This window comes from Falco biarmicus, chromosome 5, assembly GCF_023638135.1.
Source record: "Falco biarmicus isolate bFalBia1 chromosome 5, bFalBia1.pri, whole genome shotgun sequence".
Classification (NCBI taxonomy): Eukaryota; Metazoa; Chordata; class Aves; order Falconiformes; family Falconidae; genus Falco; species Falco biarmicus.
In genome coordinates, this window is record NC_079292.1 from 86,813,699 (window position 1) to 86,832,711 (window position 19,013).

General features: G+C 39.8%; 1 protein-coding gene across 7 annotated transcripts in view; it reads right to left on the bottom strand.

The window, feature by feature from the left end:
* The window catches only part of ZBTB20 (zinc finger and BTB domain containing 20), a 519,609-nt gene that overhangs the window by 487,483 nt on the left and 13,113 nt on the right, over positions 1-19,013 (bottom strand). For 5 of the 7 annotated variants that reach the window (XM_056341442.1, XM_056341447.1, XM_056341445.1 and 2 more), the window contains exon 1: positions 3,322-3,686. The exons of 1 other annotated variant lie outside the window; for it this stretch is intronic. The gene's annotated coding sequence lies outside the window, so the exon portion shown is untranslated. Of the gene's footprint in view, positions 1-3,321; positions 3,687-19,013 lie in introns of those variants that run through there. One more of the 7 variants, XM_056341443.1, reaches the window with a different exon arrangement.

The window sequence follows — 19,013 nt, forward strand, 5'->3', positions numbered from 1 at the left end:
AACTGTGGATAATATTTATAATAATGATAGATCCAACTCAGGAAATTGCTACAACTGTCTTTATCAAAATAAACAAGAGAGATTTTTTTTCCTCCTTTAAGAGAAAAGCAAAATCCTCCACTATTAAAATTAATTTGACTCAGTATTTGTTTGGCATTTGGATTTGACTGTCCTACATCTCATTTTTGGTCCTGTTAAAAAAAAAAAAACCAAACCAAAAACACACAAAAACACAAACCACCACAAAAACATATACACAAAAAAAACCCAACAGCATTGCTTTTCGTTTCACAGCAGTGAAAGAGACATATACACACGCCATTCAGCCCAAAATTACTCTAGCTACAGGGCATGGCAAAGCATGAAATAACTGCTCCAGAGCACTTCCTCATGTGGGTGTGTTAGATAACTGTCTGCTCCAACGCTAAAATAAAGCACACTGTGACCCAATGAGCACTGCCAGCTCTGCTCCGCACAGCTGCCCCGGCTGCCAGCACGGGGACCCAGGGCACCCCGCACCGCCCTGCGCAAGCGCTACGCCAACACGGTCCTACAGCCCCTGGCCAACAGGTTTGGTGCTCCCCGAGTTCCAGCTACAGCATCAAATGCTGGATTTAAGTTTACTTAGGCATACTTTACTCTTTGCTGCTGTATCCAGATTGCAAAGAGACTTTGTGCTATTGAAAGGGCTAACTTTTTTTTTTTTTTTCCTATAATATTCTTGGGGTTCAAAGGAAAATAAATCCTCCTAGTGAAAAAAGTTTTTAAGATTATAAAAATATCTTACTGGGTAATGGAAAGTGTTTCTCCAGCTCTTTCTCTGACCACATTCTTCTTGCCTGGCGTTTTCATAAAATCAAGAGGTTTCTTGTAGTAATTTTTAAAGTTTCTCAAAAAGGTTACAATGAGGCTGGGCTTGGGCTAACTGTACACATAAGAATCCTGAGGACATGTCCACATCCTTTCCTACAAAAAAGCCCTGGGCTGTTGGGGAACGGACACCTGCACTGGTTCAGAAGAAAATGACAGGTGCCTGAAAACCCACCCATCCCAGGAAAGGGACGGCTGCTAACGCTCCAGCTGCATCACTCCAGTCTGGCCACCGTCCCAAGGCATCAACGACTCCACCTTTAAGACCCCCACGTTTCTGCCATAACTTCAGCAGCCCCTCTACACCCAAGTCTGATTTTCAAAGCTTGAGATCCAAATTTTAGGAGGAGGAGAACTACTTTGCTAGAGTTAACAGGACATTTGAAGCAATAAACACATCTGAAGTTATCAACAAAATACTAATTTAGAAGCTTGAATAAAAATGAGGGGGGGGGGGCGGTGTAAGGAAACAGTGAACGTCATTCCCCAGCTAAGAGATGTGCCACCAATTCTTGGCACACTGATATTATAAAGCCTTGAAAAGTTTCGCTCTGGTTCTGGAAATAAAGCTAGTAATAAAATGGAGCAAGTAGTGTCTGTAGTTGTAGTGCCAGTGAATAGATCTGCTGCTTTGGATTTCAATTAACTTAGTTTGTTCAGTGAGGAGGCACTTCTGTTGAAACTGGGGAGTTGTAAGTTAAAGGACAGCTAAAAAAAAGCCCCAGACAACAGCAGAAAAACCTGTTGGCAGCTAAAGTTCTCTCTGGCTGTAAAATAATGGATTTTTAAGAAACATTTCAAAGGATTTGAAGGTTTTGGAGAATCTCCTAGGCAGTCCCAGGTGGGTTAGGAATATTGCATTATGGACTTCTTTGTGCTAAGAGGTAGGCCTAATGCATGTTTTTAAGAAGTCGCCTCTTGCTATTAAATAAATAATTTTCTATTAAAAAAGGTGATTGCTATTGTTGAGAGATCTCCACTGGTCAGCGTCCATTTTACATAATTACTTACGATTCTCCAGAACATTTTATGTAACTCACTTCCACTATCTCTTTTTCTTTTCTATTTTGTTTTCCTTTTTTTTTTTTTTTTGTTTGTTTGTTACCAGCAGAATAGCAGTTTCACTCTCCAACAGAAATTGACAGGAGCTCAGATAAAAAGGCCATTTCAAGTGGATCAATTTAAGCAGTCTTTAGAACCCATGATAAATCTGGGCTCCAAAAACTCAACAATGCTAAATGGGCTATGAAATGCATCACAAATCCCCCCCCCCCCCCCGAAAAAAAGGAGGAGGGAAAAAAAAAAATAAAGAGAAAAAAAAAAAAAAAAAGAGATTAATTCAGAGAAAATCTTCAATGTTTGAAATTACAAATAAGCAGCGTATTTGTGGAATGAAAAATGGTAAATAAATAGTTACTATTTCTGGACAAAATGGCTCGATAGATTTCATAATTTGCCACCACTGTAAAAAATATCTATTCCCTTCCCCCCTCCCTTCCCCGGCAGTACACACGGAAACACAAGCATAACCATGCATAAAGTGGGAGGGTGGGGGGCAGCCAAGGATACAAACTCCCTCTTAGAAAGTTTCAATTCTTATTAACCCAGTGATGCCTCCAGAATGTTACATTAGATCAGCAACATAAAAGTTGGAATATACGTCTCCCTTTCTTCCTAGTAAAGGAAACTGGAAAAATACTAATAATGAAAAATAGACGTTAAAAATATCCAGGAGGAAAAAGTACATGTACAATAACCAAAATTAACCCCCTCCGCCCCCACACCGAAACAGACAAACAGCAAAATCTCCGAATAAAAATTCTGTCAGGAGGAGTGGAACCTGCTTTCTCTCTCTCTTTTTTTTTTTTTTTTTGCTTTTATTTACTGTATGCCAAGCATGGACTTTAAACTTACAGTGTGCATATATATAGAAAACAAAGAAGGAGAGTCACCGTTAACCCTGGTCACCGGCATTACAGTTAAAAGTCATTGGCAAATACTAATAAAACCCCATTTAGCAGTAAATAAGGAGAACATGATACACGGACGGACAGATGGAACTGCATAAACAGAAAAGAAAAAAGCAGAGAGACCCACAAACACACGGAGAGGGCTGTTTTAAAAGAGTGAAAGATATTGATTTACTTGGAACTAGTGTTGGAAAACAAACATATTTGTTTCCTTCGTGACTGGGGGGGGGGGAAGTAATTAAAGGGAATCATAAGGGGGCACACCCTTAAATAAGTAGAAGGGGGGGGAGGAAACATTCGTAGAGGGTAAGGCCTTCTATAGATGTTCCGAATTTTAAGCTAGCAAATAGGTCTGGCAAACTTACATCTCTAAATTAAAAATCGAGGGGGGGCGGGGGGGGGAGAGAATAAAGAAGTGCTGGTGGTTTAAGGCGAGCAGAGGCTTTATTCTTTTATTTTTTATAAAAGTTGACTGGCCTACCTTGTTCCCCAGTCCTCAGTTTGTCTCCTCATAGTCGCTGTCTCCCTGGAAGTACAGTGTGAGTGGTAATGACTGCCTGCCTCCCTAATGAGTCCATTTTCCTGCTCTTGATGTTGTGTATATACACACACTGCAACCTACCTTACAAACCACAGAGACGGGGAAGGGAGAGCGAGCGAGAGAGCGAGCGAGAGCGAGCGAGAGTGCGAGAGACAGGGAGAGAGAGAGGGGGAGAGAGGGAGAGAAAGGCGCACACAGACAAAGCCCTCCTACCAGACAGCAGACAACCCTCCTTCCCCTAGCTAGCAAAATACAACTCGGCGAATGCAGCAACAGGTTCAATACTGCCAGGCTGAGGCAGCGTAGAAAAGGTAAACGGGGCTGAGCAGGATCGCTGGCAAATAAACACTTTAGCGCCGGCTGGCTCCACCTTTCTTATTTATGTTACAGGATGTTGGAACGCATTGTTTCAGACGGTCCGTATAATTATCATAAATACATTTTTTTGGGGGGTGCATATTAGCACGAAGCGCCGGAACATTATCAGCCATTCTGCTCCGTAACCTTATAGCTTTAACACATGCAGGGAAGGTGTAAACATATCTCTTTTGACAGGCAGACTACACAAAGCCCACTGATGATTTTAAAGTCATGAGATCTTTCAAGAAAGACGCTCCTGAAGATAGGTTTCCCCAGACAATAGGGGAGCAGGGAAAATTGATCTTGATGAGGAAGAAGTCTTCGTAAGAGACTGCTCGGTAAACAATTGAAAAGAGAGGGCTATTCTCCCCAGCGTTCCCTCCTCTCAAAAACATATATTGGGAAGCTTCTACCCCTACAGCTATAATAATGTGCTGTGCTTATGTCTGAACAGGTGCAATGCATATAGTACATGGTGTTACAAGGACAGAAATAAATCTCTCAAGTAAAAAAAAACCACATTTTCCCAGTTGCAAACAGGCCAAGGTTATTTAAAATACAGGTCTAATTTGAAGAACGCTCTCCCCACTCCCTGGATTTTTTTGCTGGGGGCGGGGGGAGCGGGAGGCTAGGGGGAAGGTGTGAAGGGGAGGCAAAGATGGGAAAAATCAATACTCGTAGCCAGCTACTAGATTTTTATTTTTACAATATTCTGTCATATCTGGAGAAGATACATGCTGCTTCTAAAATAATTTTCACTCAGCCCTGCCTCTCATCACATGTAAACTTACGCTGTCACAAAAATTCTGTTGATTTTAATGACAACTACAGGCATGGGAAAGTAGCAAGAGCAGGGAAATAAGATTTTGCACCTGTATTTCATCTTTGGACAAAGGCTCTCCGGGAACTTTATCCACGGGGTATTTTTTAGATGGAGAAACTAGGTCGGGGGGGTAGGGGGGTAGGGAGAGAACAAAACAACAACAACAAAAAGTTAAGTGACATTCCCAAGGTTATGCTGTAAATCAGTAGGAAAACAGACAAGAATGCAAATGTCCTGCTGCTTAACACGGAATTTGCCTGGAGTAACTCATACCCCCCTAAAAGTGAAGTGTCCTGCCTAAGCCAGTTGTGTAGGCTCCCTCTATTGTCAGTGGAGAGACAGGCACCTCCCAAAAGGAATTCATCCCAGCTTTTTCCACCGAGGAAGAAGCCTACACAACCAGATTAGGCTAGGCAGCTAGCTTGGAGTCGGCTAAAATGAAGTAAAATGAATAAATGAATCTCAGTTTTAATCTAAAGCTCTATTAAAACATCCTGCTTCCCAAAATAAATTTTTACTCTTGCATTTATTATTAGGCAACATATGCCTAAATTGTAGTGATCGAAAAGGGATAGCCTGCTGACTAAAAGAGACAGGTAGACTCCCTAGATTCATGGATTTGTACCATCAGGCTGGCTGGATATTCATGATTCACAGAATCTAATATTAACCAGCCTGGTGACTTGTGAATTTGATTAGTTTTGTTCACCGGTAGCCGCTACACATTTTTGTATTTCGCTTATAAACATTCTGTTTTCATCCAGATATACAGTAAATACAGAAGGATTAAGTAATCTTTTTCAAAAGGTTAATTTTCATTCGTGTTCTCATCAAAACACAGCCTTTTTTTTACCTTAGGGTAAAATATAAAGAGTAAAAAGCTCTATTAGATGACTTTGTGCATCTCATTCTGTAAAATTTAGCTACATACACACCTGGCATACATAGAGGCAACTCTTACAAGTTACTCCAAATATATATTGCAAAAACTGAGCCCTGTTGCATACTTGCTTCTCTCGATTTTATGAGCATATTCACCTTATTGAAGGTATGTAAGGTCAGGAAAGCACAAGGAGCATTTGGAGACTTCGCTTCTAACTGGTAACTCAATCTGGCCAACTGACCACTCGTTGCCTCAGTTTTTCCATCTTTAAAATGGACTCAGCTGTAGTTCCACAAGCAGATGGTACCACAAATATATAGTGCTTCGTCCTCCTATCTCAGCCTGGTGTCTCTCAAGAGTTTTATGATGGAGAATATTATGGGAAAAATACAAATACTTCTATCAAGGCGACCTGTATCAAAACCAGCTGATGAAAATCACAAGTTTTTATGTACTCCTGTTCCATTCAAATGATAGGAATAGTCTCTGAATTGAAAATTTTAAACTAGAGCTACACTAAAAGGAGGGTATCAGATGTAAGAAGTTCTTCGTACTCTGGAACATCTGACCCCAAGCTAACATTAATTCCTTACACATACAGATCTGAAGAGAGATTCAAAAATGTACAAAGTTGGGATAAAATACCAACTTGAACACTTCATATTTAAGAGACATGCAGGTTGAAATCCAAGTACTAAGGCAGAAACACTTAAGTCCAAAAAATGTTCAGATTTGTAACAGACCCAGATCCAAAACCTATAAGCTGGGAGGCACCTAGATCCTTACTTCCTCTAGCTTTCTACAAGTGTAATTTATGTACCTGAACCAGGGCCACAGGCCAAACTTCCTCGTATTTGGAGGAAGCCTGAATCTCAGTAAGAACGCTAGATCTGAGCCCGATTCCATGCAGTTATTGCAACGCTTAGCACCGGACCCAAACCAGAACCCAAAGCCACCCCTTCCAAAGTTGCATGGGGTTTGTGTACATGCAGAACTGTAGAACCAAAACCAAACACTTTCAAACCTCAAGACTGAAAACAAATATGACTGAGATTCCAACTTAAGCTAGTTTTGGCCCTCAATCAGAAATTAATCCAAATAGCTATAATCTTTATAAAATCCAAGTAGTTTTCTGACCTGAATGAAAAACCTCGCAAGATATGATCCGCACAACTGGTTCCTTGCCTGCAAGTCTTTCTAAATGAATCCAAACCATCAATGGTCTGATTCTCTGTTATTTTATGAATCATTCAGTCTACCTCAGCCATATAAAAAGAGCGTAAAAACAGCCTGAGTGGTGCAACTGCAGAGCGAATCACAATTTAATGTTTTGCCAACATAAAAAATGTTTGCCTTCTTGCTTGATTCAAAATGCCAAGGCGAGCCTGCTCACTGCCATGTCACATTCCTGTGGACCTGCAATTCTTCCTCACCATTACGTGAGCAGGTTGATGGCTACGTTCTTGGTTCTTGCAGGAAGAGGATGGGTAACTACAGATAGCTTTGAGCTCTGTCGCAGGACAGGACACACACCTGCCGTGTGATGGTGAGGGTCTGCATGGCAGTCCCATGGCTGGCCTATGCTTGGTCACGCAACAGAACAGGCAAGCAAACTCTTGTCACGTGCCCAGGAGTGCACCGCTCCCATGGCAGAGACACCAAGTTTTGGTTATGCCATACATGGGGTCACCCCACAAGAGGCTGGAACACAGGGCTCCCAGCCATCTCAGTAAAAGGCTGCATTATCCATCCTGAATGCAAGAACAGGGAATGCTGGTCTACCCAGCAGATGACACTCCTGGTTTTGTTTTTCTGTAAACTTGTCTTCTTGGTTCAGAGTTAATCTCCATAATTTGCATTAGGGAGGCAAAGCAGTCCCAACCCCTCTAGCAAAGCCTTTAAAAGAATTAAAAAATTACTAGCACCATAAGGCAAGTGGAAAATTCTGGTGCTTGGCGCAGCAGGGGCACCCATCTGCAGTTCTCCCAGAGAGCTGCAGAGCCCTAAGAACACACTGAGCGTCAGCAGTAAGGGAGAGAGAAGAAAAAATCAAACTGTCCACCAGAACTGTGAAAGTGTTGCAAGTGACAAGATTCTGGATGACGGACTAAGAGGGAAGGAAGGTGCTTCAGTGCCAAATAACATATTCTGTACTGCTCTGGTCTCTCCTTTTTGTGTTGCCAGGTGCATCAACATGCTGAGTTTAGAGGCATCTTGCTAAGCCATCACAACTGGAAAAGGAGTCATGGCATCTACGTAACCATGCCTGAGGCTATGAACTACTTCCTTTGAAAAAAAAAACAACCCTGACCTCTTAGTAGTTATCTAAGCGCTGCTTTTCAAATTCTAAAGAAAATTAAGTGAGACTGAGTCCCTGAACTGGTTGGGTATCCTGCCCATCCTTGTGCTGGGTTAACACACTGGTTTTGATGTACTCCACATACCTGCCCTAGGCCAGTTCCATCAATGCCTTCAGGGAGCTCCACTTCATTAGAATCCCGGGAATTGTTCTTAGAAACCAGGCTGGTTTAACACCATATTGGTGTTAAAAATCCCAGGCAAATTTCTGTCACAATTCTCTTTCAGATGGTATAGGCTAGACCTAGAATCACTCACAGCAACACGTCTGGACTTGATTGCTTCCACTTACTCCCCTTCACCACATACGCAGATCTCCTAGACTCCCCTGGTATATCACACCATCATGTTGCCAGCCCAACAGGATTGGTGATTCAGATGTCTCTACTGGTGTCCTGCAGTGTCTCTGCAACTTTGTTCAAACGTAATGAGAAAGATGCCAATTAAAAAAGCACGAGTCCTGCAGTGTGGCAGGCTGATTCAAATTAGATACCTGTATGAAGTGATTAAAAATAGGTTTTCTAAAACCTGAAGAGAACAGGAGGACAGTATGTTTGATTTACATCAGCAGGGGCCAACAAAAATGTTGAAGAACCACAAAAAATCTCTTTATCCCTGCAGATTTACTGGTGAAAATGCTGAGGACAGAAGGAGAGAAATACAGCATGCTTCTGGTGCCTTTCAATATGCAAAGAATCTCAATTGTTCTCCCATCTCAGCAGTCACTACTTACTGCCAGACCTCCAAATAACTAATACTTTAATTTAGCAACTTTGATCCATCATTCCATAGTTCAGTTGCACATATATATGAACAAATCAAATCTCACAACTTCCTTTGGCAAAAAGCTACTGTAATTCCCATTTTACAGATAGTAAAAACTAAGTGGAAAGAATTAATCACTGTTAAGAACAGAAGTGAGACTGGGATGTCACCTTCCTGCTCAGAAGCTCAGGCTATGTTGCCTCAATGGATCAGGCTTTCAGACAGCCCAATTGATTGGCAAGACTGGGGTGCACCTGCTGAACCAAAACTGAATGTTGTTGGTTTTTTTTTTTTTAATCCCAGAATGTCCTGAATAAGAGATCAGATGTAGAGCTGATACATCTCCAACAGTTTCAATGGATTTGTGAAAATCTGTCTGCAAGTAGTTACGTACCAAGTACTGCAAAAGCCCACTTTCTCCTACAATGACACTACCAGCACTTTGGAAAGGAGCACTTTGCACAATGACTGTTCCCTTACAAACCTTAGGCCACTTTGCACACAGGCTGCAAAATGGTGCACCCACTGTATAATAATCCCATGTCAGACACAACAGTACCGCATTACTCTAGTACTGTTTGGGTAAATATTGCTGCTACATTAGCAAATTGACAGTGTGATCTAGGCAATGCAAGACATTTAGTCCCAACAAAGCCAGCCTCTTGCTTTTATACCTATCAACAGTGGTGTGCATCAATCACCACCTACAAGGACTGAGAGTCTCCATAAAACAAACTCCGGAAGACCAGCACCCTACCAACATACCATTTTCCAATTCAAAACCAAAGCCACACAAAAAGTCCTTTGACTCCCACATGCTTTATCCCATCTCCCCATTACATGTACATCCACACACACTTGGGATGTTCACGTTAGATTTCTGTCTTGAATGTGTAGATTCTGTTACAATTATTTAACACCGAACAGGCTGCAGTTTACATATGTGGCCTTAACTACGTATCTGTTCATCCTCTCTACTTACAGAGTGCTGGGATACTACCTTTGTTTACATCAGCAGGCCATTTGTGACCAATTTAGCTGTTGAGCTAATGTGCAAGGCCCTCATCCAAGCTGTGGAGTTACAATGGAATCAGATCTTGTTACACAGCCTACTGCATCGTATGTTGCACCCTCTATTAGATCACTATATGGTTTCCAAAGGTTACCTATAATTCAATTATAAAGAGCCACGTTGCAGTTCTGTCATCATTTAAGGTCTAGAAATTTGATGATTTACTTATGTAAATCCATACTGAATTCATCCCAAACAGAACAACACATCATAAAAAGTAGTTTTACCATCTGAAAGGAGCTATGGTGACAAACAAGTCAGGATGCACATCCGTCACTCTCTTCTACCAGATAACTAGGATGACTATCAAAGGCTTCTATTTTTGTCCCAGAAAGTTAAGGAGCATGCAGGAGGATTTGACTGCTGTCATAATAATTGCAGACAGTTATGATAGGCACCACAGTGAAAAAGCTGAAGCTCTAGGTGGCCATCACTTCACTTTCACCCTCTTTCAGTAGCAGGGAAAAACAACAACAAATCTCAACAACAAACGAAACCAAAACAAACTTCTGCAACTCTAGCGATTGTCGTATCAGCTGAGATGCACTAAGTTTATCATGAATGAAGATCTGCTTTATATGGAAAAAAAGCATGAGGCATTACTAGCAATATTTTGGAAGCTGTTATTTTACCCTCTGGGTGCAACTGAATATTTTCACAAGCTTATGAGCATGAATCCATCCTACTTGGAAAATATTTATGTCAGCATTTTCAAAGATACTATTCTTTCAGGAGGCAATAATCTTCTAGTTTAGAATATCACATCGGAGAGTATTGCCCCCCAAATGAATAGCCACTTCTGGAAAAATAAAAACAAAAATGCAATTTAAGTGTATCAGATGAACAAAGACAGGAATTCCATTCTTTAACTTTGATTTGATTATCTATAGGTGAAGCAGACAAAAAACACCTCTACAGAAAAGAGACAAACATCAAAAAAATCATATAGTAGGATCTAAAAGTTATGCAATTGCCTTAAAAGCCAGTTTTGGGGTTTTTTTAAATCTTTATTATGCTCCCAAGTACGTTTTAAGCTTTTTCTATACAATTATAAAAACTAGAAAACTGTTTCTTTTCTTAAGGCTAAGGCTATATCACACACACACACGAAAATCATCACAGCGTGTACAATAATGCTGTAGTATTTGAAGGAAGTAACACTAAGTGCCATTTTTCATCTAATACTTCACTGTGGAGTCCCTTCAGCTGATGTAGGTTTATTTTCCTCAAATACAAGCACTATGTGAAAGTTCCTATGTTTCTCTTCACGTATTCTAGGCAAAACGAAACCAATGCATTTACCAGGCAGACTGGAGCTGTATGTTACTGAAAAGGCTGGGTTTTTGTCAGAGCTGTATGGCTTGTATCACAATTTGAAGCAGCTCAGCATAAAATTTCACCCTAGGACTCAGATTCAGATGGCCCAAATTCTTGCTAAGTCCCCATGCTTAGTGTTTCTGGATATATGCCCCTAAAATCCTACAGCCAGCTAACAGAAAATACCAGGCACAGGGACTTGGGGGTGTTGCAGTTAACTGTCTCTCACCTGTGAGTATATAAAATAGCCTGATTCTGTTTTGGGGCAAACTAAAAATTACAGAGACCATGGAGTAAAGAAATGGAAATGAGCAAAACCTCTAACAAGCCTTGATAGTCTGAGAAGCCCACTCCAAGAAAAAACTTAACTGCTGCCCTCTGTATCAAACGCACAGGAAACACTAGTAAGGATGCAACATTTTACTAGTGCTAACACCACCAAAAAGAAGTATAAAATTTCACTTTCACAAACCTTGATTATCTGTAGACCACCTCATGGGGGTTATTTTTGTGTGTAGCTTGGCAGGATTCATCATCTTTGAAACTTTTAGTCAGAAGATGTTTCTGAAGAATAAATACTAGATGCAATAAAGAAAAGGAATGTCCTGGTTTGAATATTTTTTTACCTTATATAAGGTAAATTATTTTAGAAAAACTAGGCAACACTAGTTTTGATTAGTCCTTTAGTTTCAGCCTAAAGGAGAATATTTTTTGTTAACCTAAACAGTTTACTCAGCTGTTTTAAAGGACAAATTTAGAGGTGCATTTCTTTTCTGGAAATATTAATTGAAATTCATTTTGTAAGGAAAAGATGAAAGAGTTTATTTTTTAAAGCCAAAGAAATTAAAAGCAAAAAGTTTTATTCACTGACAATTAAGCCTCAGGTCTTACTTTACACATGAACAGAGATAACAGCCTTTCTTTCAATCAGACCTATCAAAAATTGGAAGATCTGGTGAGGTTAGTGGTGGTGTAAGCCTGACAGAAACGAGCTAGGGTATCCTATAGACAAACAACCCTTTTATTTTGCCTGTATTTGAACAAAAGGGTCTTTCATTACAGAACTAGAACATACAGAAGAAGGTGACAATATTTTCAAAATTATATAATGGAAACGAAGTGTACCAACTTCAATGCTACTCTTCAATCAGGTTTTCTAATGAGCCCGAGTTAGATTATTACTTTATGGTCAAAGGGCTCCTTTTCTATAGCTTTCTTTGCAATCATTAGCTAGGACTGTAATATTTGGTATTGCTATGAAGATGGTCTGATTATGTAATGAGAGATCCCCTTTGTAATATCTGCGCAATTAGGCATAATTAAGTTTGTCAGGGGAACTTTAATTTCCTGATTTTTGAGTAAATAAAGAATCAATGTTAATATTGCACTAATCAGTACTAACTAACATGGAATTTGTTTTGTTTCAAAATCAGAGGTCACATTGTGAAACCATTTGGTAGTATGCAATGAAAAAAACCCAACAAAATAAACAGAAGTTGGAATAAAGATAACTTTACATTAACTGGTACTTTGCTGGCCTACTGTTCCATTTGTTGAGTTGTCCTGAAGCCAATAAAATATCGGTAAGAATCAGGATACAAATATGACTTTTAAGGACTCTCTGTTGTGGTCTCGGAATGAATCAACATTTGTTCTTACCACACTGTGATAACATCACCGATGTTAGAACCATAAATGCCAGTATACCTTAAAGCTTTCTGTTTCAGAAACAAAAGGTACTACCCAGTACAGCTAAATGAAAGTCTCAACTAGCTTCAGCAAACCATTTTTGGGCCAGGCACCAAGCACGAGACAAAAATAATGTCTGACAGAAATCCCACATAAATATCAAGCTATACATCATGCATCCTTCCAATTGAGTAAGTAAAGCTTGAGTTTCAATCTGGAATTCCTAGGGATTCATACAGTGAAGCTGTAACACACCATAAAAATTCACTGGGGGTTACAAGATATAAGTTTGCAGGGGGAAATTGCAAGGGCCCTGTTAACAGTACAACACATCTAATTCTGTCATGAGAGCTGGAACTGGCTCTTCAGGCACCACATCCAGCTCACATGTGCGTCTACTGCTGATAACCATTCACAGTTTACAAACAGGTATCAGAAAGGTAGTCACAGTGTTATAATGAAGAGAATTTATGGGGCATTACTCTCCCAAACTGCTGTTTCAGTCTAAATATTACTCTGGGCTCGAGGTATCAAAATGTGACAACAATTCTCAAGGTCTCCACAACAGGATCTCTTTTCGTTTCCTGCCTTATTTCTTGGGGGGAAAATACCCAACCAACTAACCCAGTAAAACAGTAAAGAGCTTTAACATTTAAATGAATGTCAATAGTCTTCAGAGCCAACACTGCTTCAAACATCCAAGACTTCTTGTATTAGGAGGCTGACTGCAAAAAAACAAGTGTCAGCTCACATCTAGTGCAATCTTTAATTAGAACCTCACAGTCAAGCAGGCTACGAGCTTTTTACCTCCTAAATTAAAGCTTAATTTTGGAGCACGAGAAGTCAACCACCATGGAAAAAAAGCACCAGTTTACCACACCGATAAAAGCCAGCTCAGTCTGACCCCTGTCTCAAAATATGAAGGACATAAATTACATCATTTTCTGGAGAAGCCACAACATAAAAATTGCTATGATTTTTTGCTGTTAGGTACTTAATGATGTTGGAATTTCTTTGGCATTACTTTACAGGCTACTCCTCTGAGAAAAGAAAAGTTATGTGCAAGACAAATGAAACCAAAAAGTTGACTTACAGACTGTCAGCACTATCCACAGGTCTCAAAGCTCAGGATTATCCATCCCTGTCTATGGCAAGAGCTCCCTTTCAAAGGAACAAGAATATTTGCTTCACAATAGCTCAAAGGTGTTCAAATCCCTGCAAGATACTAACACTTTATTCCATTCATTTTAATGGAAAATGGATGTCCAAATTCCCAAAGACAGCCCTTTTACCACTGGGCCCAAAAAAACAGATGACATGAAAGTACCTTTTTATCACAAGAGAAGACAGGAAAAAAAATTCCAATTAAAATTGATGGAATTGATCGAAGAATGAAAGCCATCAAGGAAAAGACAGGCAAAACAGGGAATAAAATAAGGGAAAACTGCATAAAGTTATCTCGTTCCCCTCAAGGAGTATTAAACCCCCCCTCCCTACAAATGTAAAAGAAGAGATTTCCAATTTGTTTTCTACCAGTTAAAAGAAGAGTAGATTAAAGACTAGGAAGCATGCTGAAAATTGTGGCAAAGGCAGAGCATAAAGGTTTGTATCATAAAGTAAACCATAAAGTAAAACATTGTATATTGAATTACTCTATTGTCACAATTAAATGGCCAGGAAACACTCGTGTTTTGGAAGTACCCATTAACACCCATAACTTAATGGATCTGAGTTCAAACTGAAGTCCCTTCAGTTCAAAAAAAATTACTACCCAATACTGCTTGGGGTAAAAAAGAATTTCCCTTATCATAGATACCAGCATGCTTCTGGGAAGAGGTGTTGACCGTGGCATGTAAAAAAAACCCCAACACACTACAGTAAAAGAACATGGTTGGTCTACCTTCATTCTCCCAGCTCCCTCCTGCTAAATTAGCCTTTCAGTACTCTGTTGTCTCATCTGCACAGGAATAGATCAAGCCCTGGGAATTTCTGAGCAGAGCTCTGGACTGAAGACCATGCCTGTGGGGACAAGGAAGTACTCAATGGATGAAGAGCAAACCATCCCACACAGTTGCCATCCCACTCATTCTCCCACTGTGGCCAGGCTCTCAACCCCCAGAAAGCTTCTTGGGACTTCCCACAGTACCCAATAACCCCTTCGCATTTTTAAAGCAGTATGTGTACCCCCCATCTTTGAGAAATTGTCAATTAATGTTACTTGTGAAACTGACAGCTAAATTTTCATTTAACAGAACTACATCTAAGACCGCATAGAGAAGTTAATACTGTCACATAGACACTTTGTGGCCAAGAGAGAGGTTGAAGCAAAAAAAAAAAAAAAAAAGAGCATAAAAAGCAAAAAGCAATAAGCTATAGAGGACCACTAAATATGCCAATGACAAAGATGAACAAAGGCCACACAAATTCTGTGGTACTGGTAAATGAGCACTTTTTCTCTTTTCGGCAATGGAAAGCATCTGAGGAACGCTGGCTTTCAGAGAGGTGCTCCTCACGCTCTCCCGTTTGAACACCAAACCAAAACTCACACAGACGGGATGGATGAGATGGAGCCCCAACAGATAAATCTACAGGTAGCTTCAAAAGCAGAAATACAGGCCTGACATCTTGGGTCAAATGTATCTACTGTATCAGGAGTTACAGCAGAACTCTGCTCAGCTCCTCACAATTGTCCCAAGGGAGATGTTACAAGTTTTGCTGCTGTTGCTTACATCCAGCTTGGCCAAGTGTCCATGAGTCGTGATACCTATATTTACACTGACAGATAAAGGAACAATCCAGAAGCATTTTTCTATTAGTGCTGACTATTCAGGATCTGCCACTCAGAAATGTTTACATGAAAATAACAAAGAATAGAAACGTGACACCTGAAAAATTACGCTCTAATTTCAATCAGCAAATGCAAAATTTAAACATTCTAAAACTTACTAGGGAAGTAGTGACAGGAGTATAAAGATTTCTGTCCCTTGTAAAAGACAGCAAAAATCGTCCACTTTTGCCTGCCTACTTATGTGGGGAATAAGCAATGCTTTCATGGCCTGATGAGAGAGATGCTACTAGTCGATGGAATCATTTGTCATCAGATGCTAAAAAGAAGGTTAAAGGAAACTAGTTTTGAACATGAGCTTACAATATTTTCAGGATCTAAAAACCACCATTAAGAAGTCAGAGTATTCTATAACAAGGGTCTAACAAAAGCTAGCTATCTCGCTCAGGTTTTTATTCCTAACTATTAAATCCAGACAGCAGGTTTCTTGCTGTACTGTTAATAATAAAGATACCAGTGTTACAAAGTGGAGCTTCATGCTTAACATGCATAAGAATATTAATTTATTTGGCTTCACGAGAAGTTGAAGAAAGCAACAGGAAACAAGTGTATGCATGTACCAAAGCAATACAAAACCCAAGACAATTGTTTAACAGTATAGTGTAGGCATTGTCAAAAACTGTTCAAGAAGTCAGGATGAAATCACATCCATCTCAAAAAGTACAGACAATTCATTTCTGTAGACCCTTCAAGATGAGATGTTCTTTTACATGAAACTACTGAAGCAGAACTCTGATGAGTTTGATGATCCTTAAAGTGAGATGTTTTTAGTGCTATCATTATCATTACTAAACGTAGCTGCAATGACAATTTAAATCTGTGTTCCAAACCTCCTGGATGCTCTTCAACATTAGACACCTTTGTGTCTTGAAGACCCAGAAATAAGCTTACTGGTTGATTATGCTATAAAGAAAAGCTCTGCTTAACAGGACAGATGCAACCTTATTTTATCTTAATGATACTGCCTTCAATGGAACACAAAAGGAACGGTTGATAGCAATGATTGAAACACTTCTTATAGTGGACAGCTGAATTTACAAGTCTCTAAAAGAATATCTAAGTGAAGAAACAGGGAGAAATAAAAGAAAAAGTAACAGCATTGAACAGTGACGTTAGTACAGGTTGGCTAGCTGAAGATGACAAACGACCTCCTAACACAGACAATAAAATGCAAGTCCTTGTATGCTGCTATTAATTCTGTACCAAAATGAAAACCACAAATACGGATGCAGTGTTACCGAACATACCATCCAAAACCAATGAAAAAACTATGAGAAAGATGTCTTTACTGTTTGGTTAGACAACAAAACCAAGCTTCAAACAAGAACGTTTAAAACTATTTCTTTTGCCTCTGATAAAAGGCTGCTTAGTGTATTTCAACCACACCGAGTGAAAAAGTAACAACCAAACCGTCCCAAAATTGTACTGCAGGGCATAAAGGCAAAAATCACTCTGCTATCACCAGCAGCCTGGCAAATGTGAGTGATAAAGGAAGACCGATGTCCCTGGTTCCCCAGAGACACTTGGTGTTCCTCTCAGGAATATGCACCTCTACATTTGCATCAACAAGTGTCTTGAAATTTGCACTGAGAACAAGGAGGCCTTTGATCAAAAAATAGCATACATTTTACTCTGCAAGGAACTTTACAGAGAGGTACTAAATTTACAAAAGCAGTTGAAGGAGGTTTCAGAGGGACTTGACAGATTACAGGCTGATGACACTACTGTTACAGCCTCAGTGGAAATGTAGTTTGATCTAATTAACAACAAAGAACTTGAACCACTGAAGAACAAAATTAAAAAATTATTCAAAGACGCTTGGAAGCTTTCCATTTCATAGCCATCAGGACTGATTCCAAACACAGACGGGTGGGATTAAACCCAGGATAGGATGTTGAGGTTGGGACAGGCACAGAACATATTCCAGGTATCTCCAATCTTCTAAGATTAAAAACTGAAGATCCATATTTTTGCCCTAAATATGTAATTACAAAATGGATTTGATTGAACACAACTAATTTAATCATGCAGGTGGAAATTACAGATGTTAAATTAGGGCAGACAACATGGCTGAACTTAGAAATGCTGGATTTCAGAACAGATGCATTGCTGTCCAGTCAACTCAGCATCACTTTTTACACATTTTTGGTTTAGTCATATCGCTTTGATTGAAGCTGTGTAACAGCATAGGTGCTAAAATCAAAGAATCTGGTGAAGTGCACTGACATGCAGAGTTGGATACGAAGTCTCACAGAGCTAACTTCTTTCCCAGACTACGGAGACCATGAGGATGTTCTTATTTTTTAATTACAGACCCACACACTTCACATTTTACATGTTTCTTTTTGCACTTAAGGAATAAATATGCCAATAAATCACATCACATGCGTGCACTGTTGCAGTGGATAAAATACTACAATTGAGTGTTTTCTCTGAGAGGCTTTTGCAGAAATAACTGAAAAAGTCATGCTGGGGAGAAAAATTCAGCTCTGATACACTGGCTGCTGTTTCCACATACAAATCTTCTCTCCACACCCAATAGAGAGCACATACCTCAGCTGAACAATTGTGAGCATATGTTAGCTATGCCAATATCCTGTGGAAAGTAACAAAAGGCTTTAACTTATTTTCAACAGAGAGAAGCGCATAACTAAGAAAGTTTGTGCTTTAGAATTTCAAGTCAGATTTGGGATTACTGTATTTCCCTCTTTGGGAAGTTGTATGATTATTAATCTTATAATTAAAAAAGTAAAAGTTAATGAGGAAACATGTTAACGTCAGATGATTTACGTGCCTATTAATATTACAAGTGTATTGGGAAAAAAAAAGGGGGAAAAGGAAAAACCCATTGTGTAATCCAGTTCTGATGAAATGCTGGACAATTTTGAGACTGATAAAGTGAGTCACTGCAAACTGACTCAGCATGACAACAGGAGTTCATTGTTGCCTTCGGACCAAAGGAAGCAGGCAGTCAGTTGGTTCAAACTGGATTTGTTCTTTCACTAAAATGTGCTATTTCCACCATCTTCTTGTTTGCCTTTCACGTTTTCCATCAGACCACTAGTGTCTCCAGTACATACTGCATTTATTAAGCCCTGCACTATTCAGCTAGCATCGGATACGACACACATTAAGCCCTGAGATCCAGTATGTTACAAAATTAACTTAAAAGGCTGGAATACAGCTCCATTTTTAAGTCCCAGTATATTTATATTTCACATATGGTTTTTGCTAGGCTATTCACAGGGGGGACTATAAAGCATCTCAACATGTGAGGTACTCTTGTAAACTCCACTATGTCCTCAGTTGCACTTACTGTCCTCAGGCACGGGGGATGTTGTGCTGCAAGTACTAATGTGTATATACGTGCTGCTTGTTACATCCACATCTGCCCCTCCCGCCTGCAAGTCTGGCAACAGCAGGATGGCTGAATTCAGCTCAACAACTGGAATTCCTGTTTGTCTCCAAGGCTTTCCAAAGATTGCCTTCTCCCACTCCCTGCAACTTCCCCCGGCACCCT